The sequence below is a fragment of the Biomphalaria glabrata genome, chromosome 10 (assembly GCF_947242115.1).
Source record: "Biomphalaria glabrata chromosome 10, xgBioGlab47.1, whole genome shotgun sequence".
Lineage (NCBI taxonomy): Eukaryota > Metazoa > Mollusca > Gastropoda > Planorbidae > Biomphalaria > Biomphalaria glabrata.
Genome location: NC_074720.1, coordinates 8,652,187 through 8,669,032, shown reverse-complemented (window position 1 = coordinate 8,669,032; position 16,846 = coordinate 8,652,187). Strand labels below are relative to the sequence as shown.

The window sequence follows — 16,846 nt, the reverse complement described above, 5'->3', positions numbered from 1 at the left end:
AGATTTATAAACCTTTCTGTATCTATATCTAAATCAAATAATAAGTTAAATTCAACAAGCGCTGATAGCATTAATAGGCTTCATAGACGATTCATGATCGGACTAGAAATTACAATTTTGACGTCTCACCAAAAGAAACAAACAATGGTCTTCTCACAGAGTCGAGCACCTTTTTGGTGTATCCGGTGTACACAGTACACAACTAAAGAAAGTGTAGACAGAATCAAATTTTATAAACCTCTTTCGTTATAGCACAAAAAAAAAGGTTATTTAGAGAGGTTAAGAACATAAAGCGATATGAAGAAATGGGGTTGAATATAATAAAGGAGCTCAGAAATGTGATTTTAAGGTGCTGCAAAGTGCACAGACTTTGTTCTATGATTCATTAAAATACTTCGCTATTCAATACTTCCGTATTATGTAAACCAAGTACCGAATTAAAACGTGAGAAGGCCTTAACGTTTTTTCAGATATGGGGGTCCTTGTAATCAGCGGAAGGCAACATATTCCTTTGCTTTTGCTTCTAAGCAATTTTTGCCCCCTCCCCCATTGTTATGGAATGTGTGTGTGTGTGTTTATAACTGATAAGGTGGGGGGAGGTTGGCAATTGTTTGTGAATGATGCAACATAGGTGGCATTGTCGTCACGTGGTCTTAGTTAGGGGAGACGACTCCAAAACGTGAGACTGAACGGTTATGTTATTGTAGTGAGTTAGACTTTGTTTAAAAAATATTATTACTAAAGTCTACTACATTTGTTTCATTTGATCACAAGTTGATTTTGTTCATATGATAAATAAAGTTCTATTTAGTTCTGTTCTCAGAAGGAAATTATTCAAGTTATTTGAAGTTTTATTAGTTAAAATATATTTCGCCTACAACGCTTTAGTTGTCTTCCTGCAGTTTGGTGCTACAAATCAACGTCCGGTAACGACACCCAAGCAAGTAAAAGGCCCAAATGTATAGCTTATAGTTGTTACATAGTGCATACTATTGAACACTGTATACACCGGATAAAATAATAAATAAATAAAATTGCTGTTTTTGTATTGGTCTCCATGTATGAAAATCTCCGAGAAACTCCGAGATATTAAATAAGTAAACAAATAAATAAGAGAAGTAATCCTCTCTGGTGGGTACCTGACATTAATTGGGAGAAGTAAAGGTAATCGGATGTTGTGATGGCCACATAACACCCCTGTATACTGTCTGCCATATACACACATGAGCCGACCATCTGCCCCATGAATTTTGAAGGAGACTTTGACCTGATGTACAGTAAGCCTACCTTCTGACCAAACAAACAAAACAAAACAATGGATTTTGCGAAAATATTTGCACACACACACACACACACACAATACATATAGCTCAACATCACGAGTTCAAGGGAATTAATTAAAACTTCCAACTGCTCAGGTAAAGGAGAGCTCCTTTGTTCTGTCAAGAGTTATCACGACATGGACAAGAACCAAATGGCAAGATAGAAGCAAAACACCTAGCTGGCAGGAAATGCGAAAGCCAATCGGGGGGGGGGGGGGAAGGGGAGAGTTAACAAAACATCAACTTTCTTTTTACGCAAATAGTCACAATTTTCTCACTTCTTTCTTCCTGTACTTCACATTTCTCTACATTCTTTTTAACCTTACATTGTGAACCATTTAGAGCATACATTTATAAGAGAATAAGAGATATGTAACCTCTTTGTTTTTTTATATGGTCTCTCTAGATCATGTTGGGTTGAAAGGTAAAAGCAAGCCACATAAAAAAAAATCCTTGTTTTTTTTAAACAAATAAGAAATATCTGAAGGGGAAGAACTCTAATATATGTGTTGCTTGTATATATATTGAACTTCACTAACAACAGCATATTTAGACTATAAGTCTAGCAATTAAAGACGAAATTGTGAACTTGTCATTTTTTTTACTCTACCATCAGCACTAATGAGAAGACGACGGGAGTTTGATCTTTAAGTTAACACTGCTTGTTGAGAATTAGTCTGCTTTTCAATTCTCAAAAAATTGGCGACCTTATGGCGGCTCTAGAAACAGAGCGACTTGTTGTAAAATCAGTAAACAAAACCTAGCAGTGGGAGGAAAACAGTTATTCCAATAGCTGGGTTTCTTTCTCCTTTTCGTAGGCTATGTCTAGTTTGAAATCAAGAGATACATTATATAAATATATAAACCAGTAATTTGTTGATCTTTATGAAAGTTGATAACACACCATCTAGCAGAATACTAACTTCACCTCACCAGTTTATCAATTAATTATTTTTTAAAAGGTCTAAGATTAGGACTGATTTATTGATCAATATAGAAATTTGTTATGATTACAAGGACTCTTTTCTAATATAAAGACAACACAACAGAAACATATACATAAAGAACAGACACAACATAAAGAGTTCATTTAGCGACTACACACAGGCATCTTGGTCCTTTTCATGTTTCAACGGTCTCCGCTATCTACCTAAAACAATACCAACTTTCAGATCAAATTAACAGGGCTCCCTGGTAGAGATAAAATGTCAAGTTTCCCTTTTTGACCGTGAGATCTATGGGGGCAGATGATGTAAAGGTCATCTGTTTCTGTGGCCCCAAGGTTAACGAGGGTGTCATGTGTCCAACACAAATACCAACCGCCTTTACTTTTCCAGACTAATGTCAGGTACCCATTAGAGCTGGGTGGACTCAGAGGCGCCCAAAGATCCCGAAATTAAAAATCCCAGTCTTTACTACGATTCGAGCCCGTAACCCAGGCAGAGATAAAAGGCCCTATTAAATCTAGCAATCGAACTTGAAAGCTTCATTTCTGCAGCAACATTTCCGAAACTGAATTATTTACAGTAGAGTTCAATTAACAAAATCTAACTCATTACAATAGCGCGTCTTTTCACTCTGGAATCATTCATCATCATTGAGGAGGCCAATGTTGATGAATGATGCCAGAGTGAAAAGACGTGCTATTGTAATGAGTTAGATTTTGATAAAAATACAGTTTTAAGGAAGAGGCTGGTTTGCTTTAAGACCATATTTCTTATTCAGATCTTGACTAATTGGAGTAATAGTAAGTTTACATAGTAATCATAGTGTGTTAGACTTGTCACTTTTTTATTTTTACAGTACCTTTATTCAGGAGAGACCAATTGTTATAACAGGCTTCAGCACTGACCTGCGACGTCACGTCACAAGTCTGCCGCCACGATCTGTGACGTCTCAAAAAAAGCTATTGGTCTAAGCATCCCGAAGGTTGCGACGTCGCAGGTCAATGCTAAGGCCTAATAAAACTATTGGTCTCGATTCAGGTTGCACATTAGGAGTAGGCCAAACCTTCTAGGCTAATGTTAGACGTGTTCAATTTCTTTAAAACAAAATTTGCTAAGAACTAAATAATCGCTTGTATAAAGAAGGTATTAGTCTTTTTTTTAAAGCACTTTTTAATTGTCTTGTTAACATCGACTTGTTATAAAATCTATCTTTGTTTTACAACGCTTATAGTAACTCGCTTGGATATTGTAGTCTAGATTTTGGAATCGATTTTTTATATTTCATTCTTCCCCCCCCCCCTTCTTCCTCCCATTTCATCAGAAGGTCTGCACCAGAGCTCTCCAAGGGACGATATTCTCAACTTCCGGCTACACGAGACGGGCGTTCATTTATGTAATGAGGCGTGAAGCAAGGGCATTCGTGCTGACGTGGGACGCTAATGAAAAAACGCTGATGGCGCTTTAAATTCAAATAGCTTCATTAATTCTATCAAATGTTCGTTCTCTATCTGTCTATGCTTTTTTTTCTACCAGCATTTAAAACAACAACTATTTAATGAATCTCACATTCGATCTATAGAGGTATACACTGTTATTGGAGATTTTAGATTTAAGCTAAAAATGTCAAGGACAACTAAATAAATATAAAAAAAAAAAGATAAAATTTAAGTGTATTTTTTTAATGACTTCACTAGCCTTAAAATTATAAAATCCAGTTATGTCCGAGTGTTTTTAAAATGGCGTCTTTTAAAGAACATTTGTCGTGTTGGAAGACATTATAGTTTATTTTTGTTGCTCCACAGTTATAGAGTGAAAGTATAATGCTGCTATTTTAAATAAAAAGTAAAATTCCCATTTTCAGACCATGCGATCTAAAGGGCAGATGATATATATATCATCATTTTACTCTGGCCCACGGTTAACGAGGGTGTCAAGTGGTCAGGACAACGACAAACCGATTTTACTTTCCCCTAACTAATGTCAGGTACCCAATAGCGCTGGGTGGGCTCAAAGGGGCATTAAAGATCCCTAAAAAAAATCCCAGTCTTCACCAGGATTCGTGTCATTCAAAACTGATTTCTTTTCCAATAGGCCGAACAAGACACTGTCCCCAAAACACCCCAATAGAAAAGAAAACGATATGGAGAGCTCCCTGATTTGGAAACCACTGCGCAGTTCATCTCAAATATTGGTCTAGTCATCTGGACGCTCCAACATAACAATGAGAACGGGAAAGAAAAAAGAAGACCAGGATTCGAATCCAGGATTCCGGTTCAGAAGCCATGCGATCTACCACTCAGCCACAGCTGTGCTACAAAAAGAAGCGCTTAGAAAATTTGATTTCTAAGTGCTTAAAATGTACAAAGCGTACGATACATTTCTTAATAAACACAACACTTCCTTTTCCGCACAGGATGCAACAAAACGCTTGGAATTCTATTGTTTTTTTTCCCGCCATATAATCAAGAATCTTAGATAGTTAAAGAAAATACACACGAAGCTAATGAATATTTAGGAAAGCACTGTGGGCATTTTTTCGTCGTCAAGAATTGTTTGATGCAGATGTTTTCAGGAGCGCGCGTAGGATTTTTTTGCAGGGAGGTGCAAGTTGCGACCTTTGGCTTTAGTCGAAGCTTTATTTTTCTTATTAATTTCTAGGTACGCAGATTATTAAAGAAAAGACAATGGTGCACCCCCCCTTCCTTTTTTTTCCCTATGTATTAATAATAGCAGTGTAAATGCTTGTTTCATGAAATAAAAAAATAAATAATAAACAAGCGAACAAACTATTTACTGAACACGTTGTTAAGCATATCCGTGCGGCCCTTGCCTCCCTAGTCCCCACTAGTCCTTACAGTCGAATAAAACAACAAATTGCAAACGTTGAATGTGGCTCTCGAAACTGTCAATAACTTTACTGAAGAATTGCTTCTCGTCGAGATGGACAAGCTGGCAATGAACGCTTATCGTGCACAGTGCTGAGTCTTCTTCACGTTCCAGCTCTTGCATTGTTTTAGGAACCCGGTTTTAGAGCCTCGTAGGCAGGGGGGACAGTGCTGAGAACACTGTTCTCCGGCAAGCTTTCCATCAAATTGTGATGGCTCTCCATCCCTTTGGATCAGGTCAGTATGGAAGAGAGACAATTGTTGACGTGTAGGCAGCCCAGCACTTTGCCACCCAGGATTTCTCCCACAAACGTGGTCGGCCATTAACTCCTGATTAGCTTATTCTAGCTTATTACAATAATAGCTTATTCTTGCCATTTTACTATAGTGGAAGCACCACAGTTGCTACTTAGAAGAAGTTAATGGATTTGAAGGTGCAACAAATTGGCTAGAATTCGGCTACTCAGAATCCAGGGGGGGGGGGGGGTGCACGTGCACGACCTTTCACCCCCCCGCCCCCATGCGGGATATTTGAACATTCGCGTTTCTCAAGTAGATCTAGTTACCTGTCTTTATGGCGCTTCCAACGGATTTGTGCCATCGCGCCAAAAGGTGAAAAACGCTAATTGAGAAACTTAGTAAGCGTGTAGAGGCGCAGCAGTTGAGGTGACATTTACCTAAGCCCTAGGAGGGTAAGATGCTAGCAATCAAACTCGGCCTGCTGTGTTCACAACACGACTTTAAATCCCCCTTTCCAAAAAGCTATTAACGGATACCTAGATTGAGGCACAGAATTTGTTCAATGTGTGTTTAACAGTCGTGTAACTCTTTCTCTCCTAATCGACGATGCCGTCGTTGATTTGACCTCATTAAATTAAATTAATGTTTAATTTTATAAACTTGACCTTGTATTGCATAAAAAGAACATGCATTCCCCTTTAATTCTAGACCAAATAAAACATTTTCTGATAACAAACGACAAAACTATTGAAGCCCAATCATAACAGGGGAGTGAAATAGTAATGAGCAAAATGTAGAATTCCTTCAAAAAGGTGGACAAATAATAACGAGAGAAAGAGTTTTCATAAGATTGATAATTTCTAGAAAGAAAATTTCGCAAGTATACAAAAATACTTTTTTACCAAACACATTTTCCGAAAAAGAAAACGACTGAACGGACTAATTTTAATTCAGTCTGGATTTTAAATTAAAATATTTCTCATATATTCTGTTCCCTTCCCATCCCATTCTTTATAAGGGCGAGGTAGCTGAGAGCTTGGCTTTCGAACTAAGGGCCGTTCCATTAATTTTGCAAAAAAAAAAAAAAATAAAAATAAAAAAGATTTGGCCAAGAGATACCTACCAACGTGGTGAAGTACTGTATACTAAAGTATTGGGTTCTAAGGGAATCATCAATTATCCAGTCGCCGCACTTCCGCTGGAAATAGGCAGCCTTCACAGGACGCGCAATCCGATATCATGAAATAATAATTCAGTAAAACAATGAACTGGACACAATAATCCGCTGAATTCACTTGCAAATCCATTTCCTCTTGATATACATCTCTCTCTCTCTTCAATGAAATATCTCTCTATCCACACACTTAACATGTGTGTCCCGCACGAGGTATTCACACACATTTACACACACACACATACACACACAAACGCAACAATCAAAATCATGTTGACCAGTCCTCGCTTGGCCAGTTTGGAAATTTGGGGGGGGGGGGGGTGGGGGTGGAAATGGAAGTTTTTTCCATTGACTCAAAAAAAAACACGTAAATTTAAGAGAACATAAAGTGAACACAATATTTGAGTGTTTACTGTACAGGTATGTTAGACTGCTCTGGGTACACTTCTATTCTCTGGGTACACTTCTATTCTTTGGGTACACTTCTATTCTCTGGGTACTTTGGAAAAGAAAAACGCCTATAATCACTTTGCACATTTACTAGTGTAACTGATAGGACCCATAAGACTTTATAGACCCCTGTGTGGCATTTTACATCTTGGAAGACGATCCTTTACAACTTCTTATGAGGCCAATCCTTCATACACAGCTGCGGTCACAGGCTGGGCATCTGTAATCACCAGGCGCTGTTGCACCTTCTTTCTATTTGTGCAATCCAGGATCCTTCCTTTATGCTTGCTCTCCATGTGGATCTATCCAGTGCCTCTTTTTTTCCCCAACTGTTAATGTTGATTTAAAAGGGCATCATTGACTCATAGGCTTTGGAGAACGTCAAGACAGTAATAAAAAGCTTTACGACAGCTGCCCCGTGGACCGTCTTGGGGCGAAGCTGCAAGACACTTGTCAATCAACTACATTTCTTTGATGCATTTTCTTAAATTCTTGTTTTTTTTACATGTTACTGACATTGTTTTGGAGTTCAAGATTTTTACATTTTAGCCCAAATCAAGACAACTGGATATGCCGGGGGGGGGGGGGCAGATCTCGAACCAGGGACCATAGAGACGTCAGTCCAAAGTGCATACCTCGTGACCAGGCAGCCATCTTATCCTATAAGACATAGAACAAACACATTTACAGGCAGCACACTTGGACAAATTTAAAATAGGAACCTGACACCTTCGTCAGCTACTAAAAAATCAGATGAGAAAGAAAGATGACATATTTTCAAATGTATTGAATTGTATTGTTAACCCTTTCACTACCAGGAGCACGTGAATAGAGTTAATATGAGTTTTATTATTTAAAGAGAAGTGTTCATGAGTCTTAAATATAAGAATATTTAGAATGGTATATACTTTTTGTAGACTACATTTACTGAAAGTATTTGCAGATAGGTTTCGATTTAATCTGATGTAATATAAAATGTATTACTCATACATATTTGTTTATCGAACCATGCTGTAAATATGTTAATAAGATTGCAAATTTTTATTCACGGTGGAAAAATATAAATAGCTAGCTTTTTTTTTTTGGTGTATCAGTGTAAAATATAAGTGCCGAAAATATTTTTTTTAAAGGTAAATTATATGAGAACTTTTGTTCCCATATACAATACTTCTATTCAAGTCACACTTTCAGTGTGGAACTTTTCGGGTGACCAAAGGATGTGTGGACGCGATTCTCGAAAACAGCTCTAACGAGTTTCCTAGAAACTCCTCAGTCAGTGTATATCGTTGGGAAAAGAGTTAACTAGCTCATTGGCCAAACCTCTAGTCTGACTGTTATAATTTCTCAAACTATAAAAAGAAGATAATTTCAATAAGAAGAAAGAAATAGCGAAGTCCAAATTAGAAATGACTTTCTAAATCCAATTTAGATTTTTTAATGTCTCTTCTCTTTGCATCTCCCGTTTCAACCCTCCCTCCCCACTGCTACATTCTTGTAATCAATCTTTGAGGAAACAAAAAATCTTGTATGTGGTGGAGCTGTGGAGGTCCGTTGGAAAGGATATTAATATAAAAGCAATGTAAATCATACATGAAATTTTGCAGACGAGGCGGCTGCTAGTTCATTTAACCTTCACCTTATCCCGTGATCCGGTCAAGAACAGGCTTTCTCTAATTAATTGCGCGTTCAGTTGTCCGTGCTTGATCGACATAGCGTCATTCAAGGGAAACTTGCGTAATAAAGAGTTCCATTTTATATTTGGAATTCGGGCTGGACAAAACGCAATTATAGTGAGAAAAGGGGAGATTTAAAAATAGTAACTTGAAGCTTTCCTTATACAGAGACTGAAGGAGAGAAACAAAATATATGATGTCTATTTAATGCGAAATGTTTCGTTTCATCCATTTTTTAATGTTTTTTTTTAAACGTTGTATTTTAAGTCCTATTCCATGGACCCACTCCTATTTCTTCATATGGCTTTCTGTTCTTTTTCTCTTTTACTGTATTCTGTTCTGTGGCTTTTTTCGTTTCAAGAAGCGATATCCTTCATTTGACACGTCTCATCTGACTTAAGTTTGACACGCGTAGAACGTAACAGTCCACTCTACCGTGATAACGTCTGTATTTGATAAAATTATAAGACGCCTATTATTAACTCTTTCTCTCCTAATTGACGATACCAACGTTCATTCCACCAGAATGTGGTAAATAATTACGGAGAGAAAGAGTTAATACACAACTGTGGTCCCAGGTAGACATCTGTTAACCAGCAGACGACATACCATTTTTCCTCTTCTTATAACACTACCAGTGTGTACGCCATCTGCAATCCAGCACCATTCCTTTATATTAAATTAATAAGTTGAACCAGATCTTTAAAAAATCATAATATCAACAAAAGCTGCTAACTGTAATTAAATTAGTTTGAGCATGACAATCTCCAGTAATTAAATCCCTTTTGAAGCAAGCCAATCGATAATTCTGTCACGACCTGTTTTGAAAAGTTGCAACATCTTCCCGAATTATATGACACACGCCAGCTCGTAAGTAAATCTAGGTCTTGGGGTGGATACACTGAAGAACCACAAGGTTGAAAATATTTTCCTTGAGTTTAGTTCAATCTTGATTCAATAAACAGATAATCCAGCGATTAAAATGTAATTTATTGTACAAGTAGCCTTCAGGAGAGAAGACTCAAAAGTAAAGTAGCAATTATACATCAAAACACTCAACCATAATCTTCAAATACAAACACAAAATCTAATAAAATCCTCAGAAAGACACAAAGATAAAGGCACATCCCTCGTTCCATATGCTAGGAATAATTTGTACAAATGCTCCCTCTTCCCTAGTGCTATTAGAGCATGGAATGGGTTGCCTGAGTCAGCCAGGAAAACCAATGACTTGGTTGAATTTAAGTCATCGGCTAACATGCATGACAAGATGCATGACGCGAAGAACGTAATCCGCTTCTTTTTGAAGTAACGTCTGAATTATATAAGATAAGATAAAGTAGAATATTAACTTGACTGACATATAACATAAATGTTGACTATGTCAAGTACAGTGAAGATACTGCCGATCAATAACGATCCATCACAGAATACTAGGCACTGAACAATCTTCTAGGAACCCCGATAGCTAGTCTTACCTGCCTTATCTAGCATCGTAGAAGGACTTTATTTATGTACGTCATTGTTGGTCTTTACTTTGAAGCTTCTCAAACTAGTTATATCATTAACTTCAATCTTTTGTTCTAAATATTCATAAGTTACGTTTGTTTACATCATTAAGTCTTCAAGGTCTTCGAGACTTTTTAGTCAAGCAATAATCTACTTCCCTTCTTATATATACAAAGTGCTTATTTGTGACGGTACGCACCGGTACGGCGTACCGGCACCTTTTTCAATGTGGGAAAAATGTTATTGCTTTTATTGTATTTTAACGTTTATTATTAATTTATAAGTAGTTAAAAGTTAGGCAATCCATCATTGAGTAGCGGCACCTATTTTTTTTAAAAAAAAAAAAAGCACTGCATGTACTCAATGTGATTTAATAACTTGGTCATCTCTCACTATTCTGTCTTGAGCACTGAGGGGTGGCCCTTTTCTGTACGGCTCTCGCACTGTTTCTCATGTTGAAGAATATAATATTGGCTACACTGAGCTTCAAAATCAGCGCAAACTATAAAAAAAAAGTTATGCTAACTTACTACACGCTTTACTAAGCCTTTTAAAAATGACTATGGATAGGCCTACATCCCAATTCACTTTGAAAAGTTATAACGGTCAAACCAGAGTTTTCCCAGAGTGACCAAACTAGCGAGTAATTCTTTTCCCGACGATATACATCAGCTGTCAAATTTCTAGGAAATTCGTTAGAGCCGTTTTTGAGATCCTTGTCCAGGTTCCATTTGTTTCCATGTTCCATTTGATTTCGACGATGAATGTGTAAGCTGAATAGAGGAGTTGTATAAATGTACCTACGGAATATGCCAATTAGTAATAAACTCAATAACCACAACTCTTGACACAGCCGTTGTGTCAGTCTTCACTCCCTTCTGCCCGCTCTCGTTCAAAGGACATGCACAAATTGAGTTATCTCCCGGCTGTTTACCGCACACTTCCGGTTCTTCCCTAAGTGTTGATCAATGAAAGAAGTTGTGTTAAGAAAACAAAACAGGACCGAGGCAGGAGAGAATTGAAAAAGTGACCTTGACCGACTTGAAACTTCAGATTTATTTATATTTAAAAAAGAGGAAGAATACACAAACATTAAAACAAAAAAAGGAGCCAATTAGAGAGAGAGAGAGAGAGAGAGAGATGGAGGGAGTTACAAAGTGAAAGAAATATATTAATCGGCTAGAGAGAGTGATAGACCGAGAAACAGAGGAGCAAGTGAAAGAACTCTAAAGAGTGAATAAAGAAGAACAGACAAAACATTGTACGTAGATGCAAGAGTGTGTTGAAAAAATCAATGAGACTAATGGAAACTGACTTTTAGTAACAGTGAGAGAGAGAGAGAGAGAGAGAGAGAGAGAGAGGGAAAGAGAGAAAGATAGAGTGGGGAAAGACAGAGGGAGAGAGAAAGAAAGGATGAGAAAACTTTTAAGCTAGAACAAGAGAGAGAGAGAGAGAGAGAGTACAAAGATGGTGAGAGAGAGAGTCGAAAGATGACAAGAGAAGAGGGGACACTATTTAGTGGAAAACAAAAGTATGTTGAAAGAATAGCAAAAGAGAAAAGTCGAGATAGGAAAAGAGAGATAGAGAGATAGATAGAAACAGAAAGATAGAGAAAGGAATAGAGATGGATAGATGAAAAAAATAGAGAGAATACGAGAGAGAGAAAGGGAAAGTGTGAAAGTTAGAGAGAGGGGGCGAGATTGGGGGAATGAAAAGAAATGAGAGAGAGAGAGAGAGAGAGAGAGAGAAGTAAATAGCCAAACAAAGATTTGATGTTAGATTAGATGTCACATGTAACAAGAGCTTCCCTTGAATAGGAAAGATGAAATCTCAAACAAGCAAAGAGTCTGAGATCAATACCCCACAGTTTGTACACAGCTTTTCTCTCTCTGTCTCTCTCTCTCTCTCTCTGTCTCTCTCTGTCTCTCTCTCTTGTTCTCTTTTTTCTTCTGACATTTTAATTCACGTTTCTTTTTTCTTTACCATTTTCTGTTTTTTTATTTTTACTTTTATTTTGACCTTTTTTTTTATAAACACTCCCTTAAATTTTCCCAGTGGCGTAGTTAGGGTGGGGTAGGGGGGTCCCAATTCAAACGTCCCTCTGGGGCCCCCTTTGAATGTCCAAATGTTTATTTTACATTAATATTACGCCACTTCCATAAAATCTTGCTATTCGCTAGCAGTCAAAAATACTAGACAGCATTGAGAGATAATGTTATAGATGCCTTTGCTGCACAGAAAGCACGACATTAAGAGATATGTATAGAGATTTTTCACTTGTGCATTATCTCGCCACTGAAGTATGGTATTATTCATTTTAAAAAAAGTCTTAATGATTATTTTTAGTTGATATTACTTATATACTGTACCAATTGGAATTTAGACATATATTTTCTAAGTACATTATATCATGTCATGATGTCGAATGTCAGAAAGCAGGGGCTCCTAAAATGGTCAAGCCCACCGGGCCCCCAAATCCCTAGCTACGTCACTGCTTTCTCCCCGTCTCTCTTTCACTCTCTAGCTATATGCCAACCACTCTTTCTTTCTCTCCTTCTATCTTTCTGTCATGCGCATTCTTCTATTTTTTTAATCTCTCTCTCTCTCTCTCTCTCTCTCGCTCTCTCTCTCGCTCTCTCTCTCTCTCTCTCGCTCTCTCTCTCTCTCTCTCTCTCTCCCTTAGTTTGTTCCCCCTCCTCCTCTGTGAAATCCACTTAAATATATCTTCCCCCTTCTTTCTGTCCATTTTTATTTCTCCATCTCTCGCTCCATCTCGATCACTCTTTGGTTCAGGTCCACAATGTTATTTGTTCCTATGTGTTCCTTCTTTTACCTTCTCTCTCTCTGTTTGTCTCCTTGTCTTTGCTGTTTCTCAGAAAACTGACTTGAATGAGTCAGAAAGACGCTATGTACATAAAGGAAAGAAGTGAAGGTGACATTGATATAAACAAATACCGCAATCCGTAAGCTTCAGTAATACTTTTTATTTTAAAATGTTACAAGTTTCTATTGTCTAATTACATAATGTGATCCTGAGATTCTTCTCCACCCAATACACTACCTCCCAAGCACAAAGATAAAGGCACATTCCTTCTTCTATATATTAGGACCAAATTGTACAAATGCTCCTTCTTCCCAAGTGCTATTATAGCATGGAATGGGTTGCCTGAGCCAGCCAGGAAAACCAGTGACTTGGCAGACGCACGTAGGACGTAATCATCTTCTTTTTTGAAGTAACCTCTGGTTTTTTTTAAAGATAAGATACGTTTTACCTTAAAAGCTTAAATGAACATGCCACCCATGGATGTCGGCAATTCAATAGAGCACAACAAAGTTTATTAGAAAAGTAAAAGTAAAGTTCCCCTTTCGGACCTTACCCGCTCATCCACTGCGCCCCCCCCCCCCCCCCGCCCATAGTTTATTAATCAATGCAATTTTATTTTTTTTTATAAATGGCGGCTGCATGCCCAATCCTACAGATAATAACGAAAGGTTATTTTGACGCGGTGGCTGAGTGGTAAAGCGTTTGGTTTCCGAACAGTGGTTAGGGATTCAAATCCTGACGAAGTCTTGGATTTTTACTTTCAGGATCTCGTGGGCACCTCTGAGTCCACCCAGCTCTAATGGGTACCTGGCAATAGTTGGGGAAAAGTAAAGGCGGTTGGTCGTTGTGCTGGTCACATGACACCCTCGTTAACCGTGAGCCACAGAAACAGATGACCTTTACATCATCTACCCTATAGGCCTATAGGTCGCACGGCCTGAAAGGGGAACTTTATAACTTTTTTTACATTTTGACGCGGGATTCACATTTGAGACCATGAGAAAATCTACTGCCGATGACAAACGTGGACGACGACACGAGAACCTATATAGGCCACCGCGGACAACTTTTATGGCTCTGCTGGTGTTGCAAATATGTACGTCACAGCTGGGAATGCGTGTCCACTTGAAATACAGTACTCCTATTAAATCTTCGGACTCGAAAAAACGCCTTAGAATATTATAGCATTACCTACCGGCCACGCCCGTTGATTTGCCCCCAGGCTATATATTGTTATTTTTCCCATTGATACCTTGTGTGTGTGTGTGTTTCTATGGTGACGATGGAACCCTGCCTCCCATGAAGTAAACATAGACATTCAGTCATGACAACTGCATTGTGGGAAGTCGTCAGGCTCCTATACATACTGAACAGTTTTAGATACAATACATACATTCAGAATATCGGATGGTTCAACATGGGACTCTCTCCTAGCAAGTCACAAGTCACGAATGACATTGACCTTTCAAATAAACCAAAGATTGAAGAAACCATTAAGGCGTACCCCATGAGGAGCTTGTGTACTTTGTTTATTTTCTGTCTCGAGTGGGTTTTTTTGTTTTTTTATAAATATACTTTAGCATTAGAAACAATATGGCTCAATTTGTTTTCAGTCACACTTAACCTACCGAAAGGGGTCTAACGTAGTAGTCCTGAACCCAGGCCCACGGATACATCGCTACGCTACTGATCTGTAGTGCCTTGTCAATGAGAGGGATTGAAAGAGAGAGGGATTGAAAGAGAGTGGGATTGAAAGAGAGAGGGATATTAAGAGTGAGGGATTGAAAGAGAGAGAGATTGAAAGAGAGAGGGATTGAAAGAGAGTGGGATTGAAAGAGAGAGGGATTAAAAGAGAGAGGGATTGAAAGAGATAGGGATTGAAAGAGAGTGATTGAAAGAGAGAGGGATTGAAAGAGAGAGTGATTGAAAGAGGGATTGAAAGAGAGAGGGATTAAAAGAGATAGCGATTTAAAGCGTGAGGAATTGAAAGAGAGAGGGATTGAAAGAGTGAGGGATTGAAAGAGAGAGGCTGATGAAACGAAAGACTAAGTTGTGTTTGAAAAAAAAAACATGTGGAGAGAAACTACAAATTGTGTAAGCGAAAGAGAGAAAGTTTGTGGAAGTGCAAAGATTCAAAGACAGCTAGTGTGATATGATATTCATCGTTTGATGTTAAAAAGCAAAATCTCATTTTTGAATCTTTACAAAAAGCTCTTCATTCTGAATCTAGGTACAAGCTAAGGGATCAAACGAAAAGAAGTTAAAAAAAAAAACAAAAATAAAAAACTTTTAAACTATATCTAAGCAAAATAAATTTTAAATGGAGCTATGAACATTTCTATTACCTTTCAAAAATTGAAAATTTAAGGTTTAAATCTGGATTAAAATGTGCATGTTAAGGCATTACAGGATATCTCTTTCCCCAACTTATTTCAAGTGTGAAACTTTTACATTTTCTAGTTCATTAAAAACACAATTTTTTTATTTTAAAGGGCAATAAATTAACTGTTTTTTGTCTGACAATTAGAAAAGATGTTGAAGAAATGTCATTCATTTGAGCTGAACAGTTTTTTTGTATTGTTTCAATCAATTTTCTAAAACTTCTAATGAAAACATGAAGTTTAAAGTTCATCTTGGACAACCTATTTCAACGCATTCCAGTGGTTCAAACTTCTGAACACTATACCTTACAACCAGTTACCCAATAGTAACTCTTTGTAGAGAGCCTCGATAAAGACTCACTGTATGATACTCTTTTGGATGAAGGGCCAAAGGTATTTGTATCGGATACCTATCAACTGGTAATCCTCCAAACACAGCTTGAACAAATTGCAAAACTTTGATTAGTTAAGCAGCGTTATTACAAGCGATGGAGATAGTTGGATGCCTCCTCGCTGTCTTGTGTAGGTCTAAACGGAGGTAACTTTTAAAGTAACCAACTAGCACAGACAAAAGGCCAACAATAACTAGAACATATTTGTTAAAATACTTTAAAAAAACAACAACAAAGTTTATATTAAGCGTACATGTATCAATTAGTTACTGTAAGCCAGAGGTTTTCAACCTGTGGGTTGCGACCCCCTTGGGGGTCGATTGACGATTTGCCAGGGGTCGCCAAAGACCATCGAAAAAATTAATTGTTTTGTCTATTCTTCTATTGCTGTGTGTGTGTGTCCGGGGGGGGGGGGTCGCGGCAGAGTGGGGGGTTATAAAAAGGGGTCGCCGAGCATAAAAGGTTGAGAACCGCTGGGTTACTGTAAGCCATGTAATTAAATTTGTACTAGATCTGGACTAACAATAAAAAAACACATTTATATAAATGTATTAAAAATAAAAAAAGAAATGACCTGAATTCGAACTTGTGGGCTAACGCCTTCTCAGGCTTCTCAAGCCAGTGCGATAACCACTCTGCTAGCGAAGAATCTATTTACATGGAAGATTGTTTCTAGTTCATGTTTGTGTTCACTTAGCCTTAGACGGCAGCCTAATGTACAGTGGACTATTTCAGCTTATACCAATACTTCAGTAAAGTACTATTTCTTTTCCTTGTTTGAGATATCAAACAAAGTAATTTTTTACCAATAGTTTATTAACTAATCAGTTAAGTTGTTGTTTTTTTTATTGATTCTTGTGTTGTCATGTAAAAGAAATTATTGTGCAAAATTTCAGCTTGATCCGAGATTGGGTGTGGGAGAAATAAGGTGTACAAACTTTTGGCCAGACAGACAGACATACAATTAGAGTGAGTCGATATAAGCTTTATAAAGAGGTACTCGAATAATAAAATATGTTTCTCTCTAGAGCCGCCAAAAGTATTCTGTG

General features: G+C 37.6%; 1 protein-coding gene across 1 annotated transcript in view; it reads right to left on the bottom strand.

The window, feature by feature from the left end:
* Positions 1-16,846, bottom strand: part of LOC106054331 (uncharacterized) — a 133,467-nt gene that overhangs the window by 61,435 nt on the left and 55,186 nt on the right. The gene's annotated exons all lie outside the window — the stretch shown is intronic.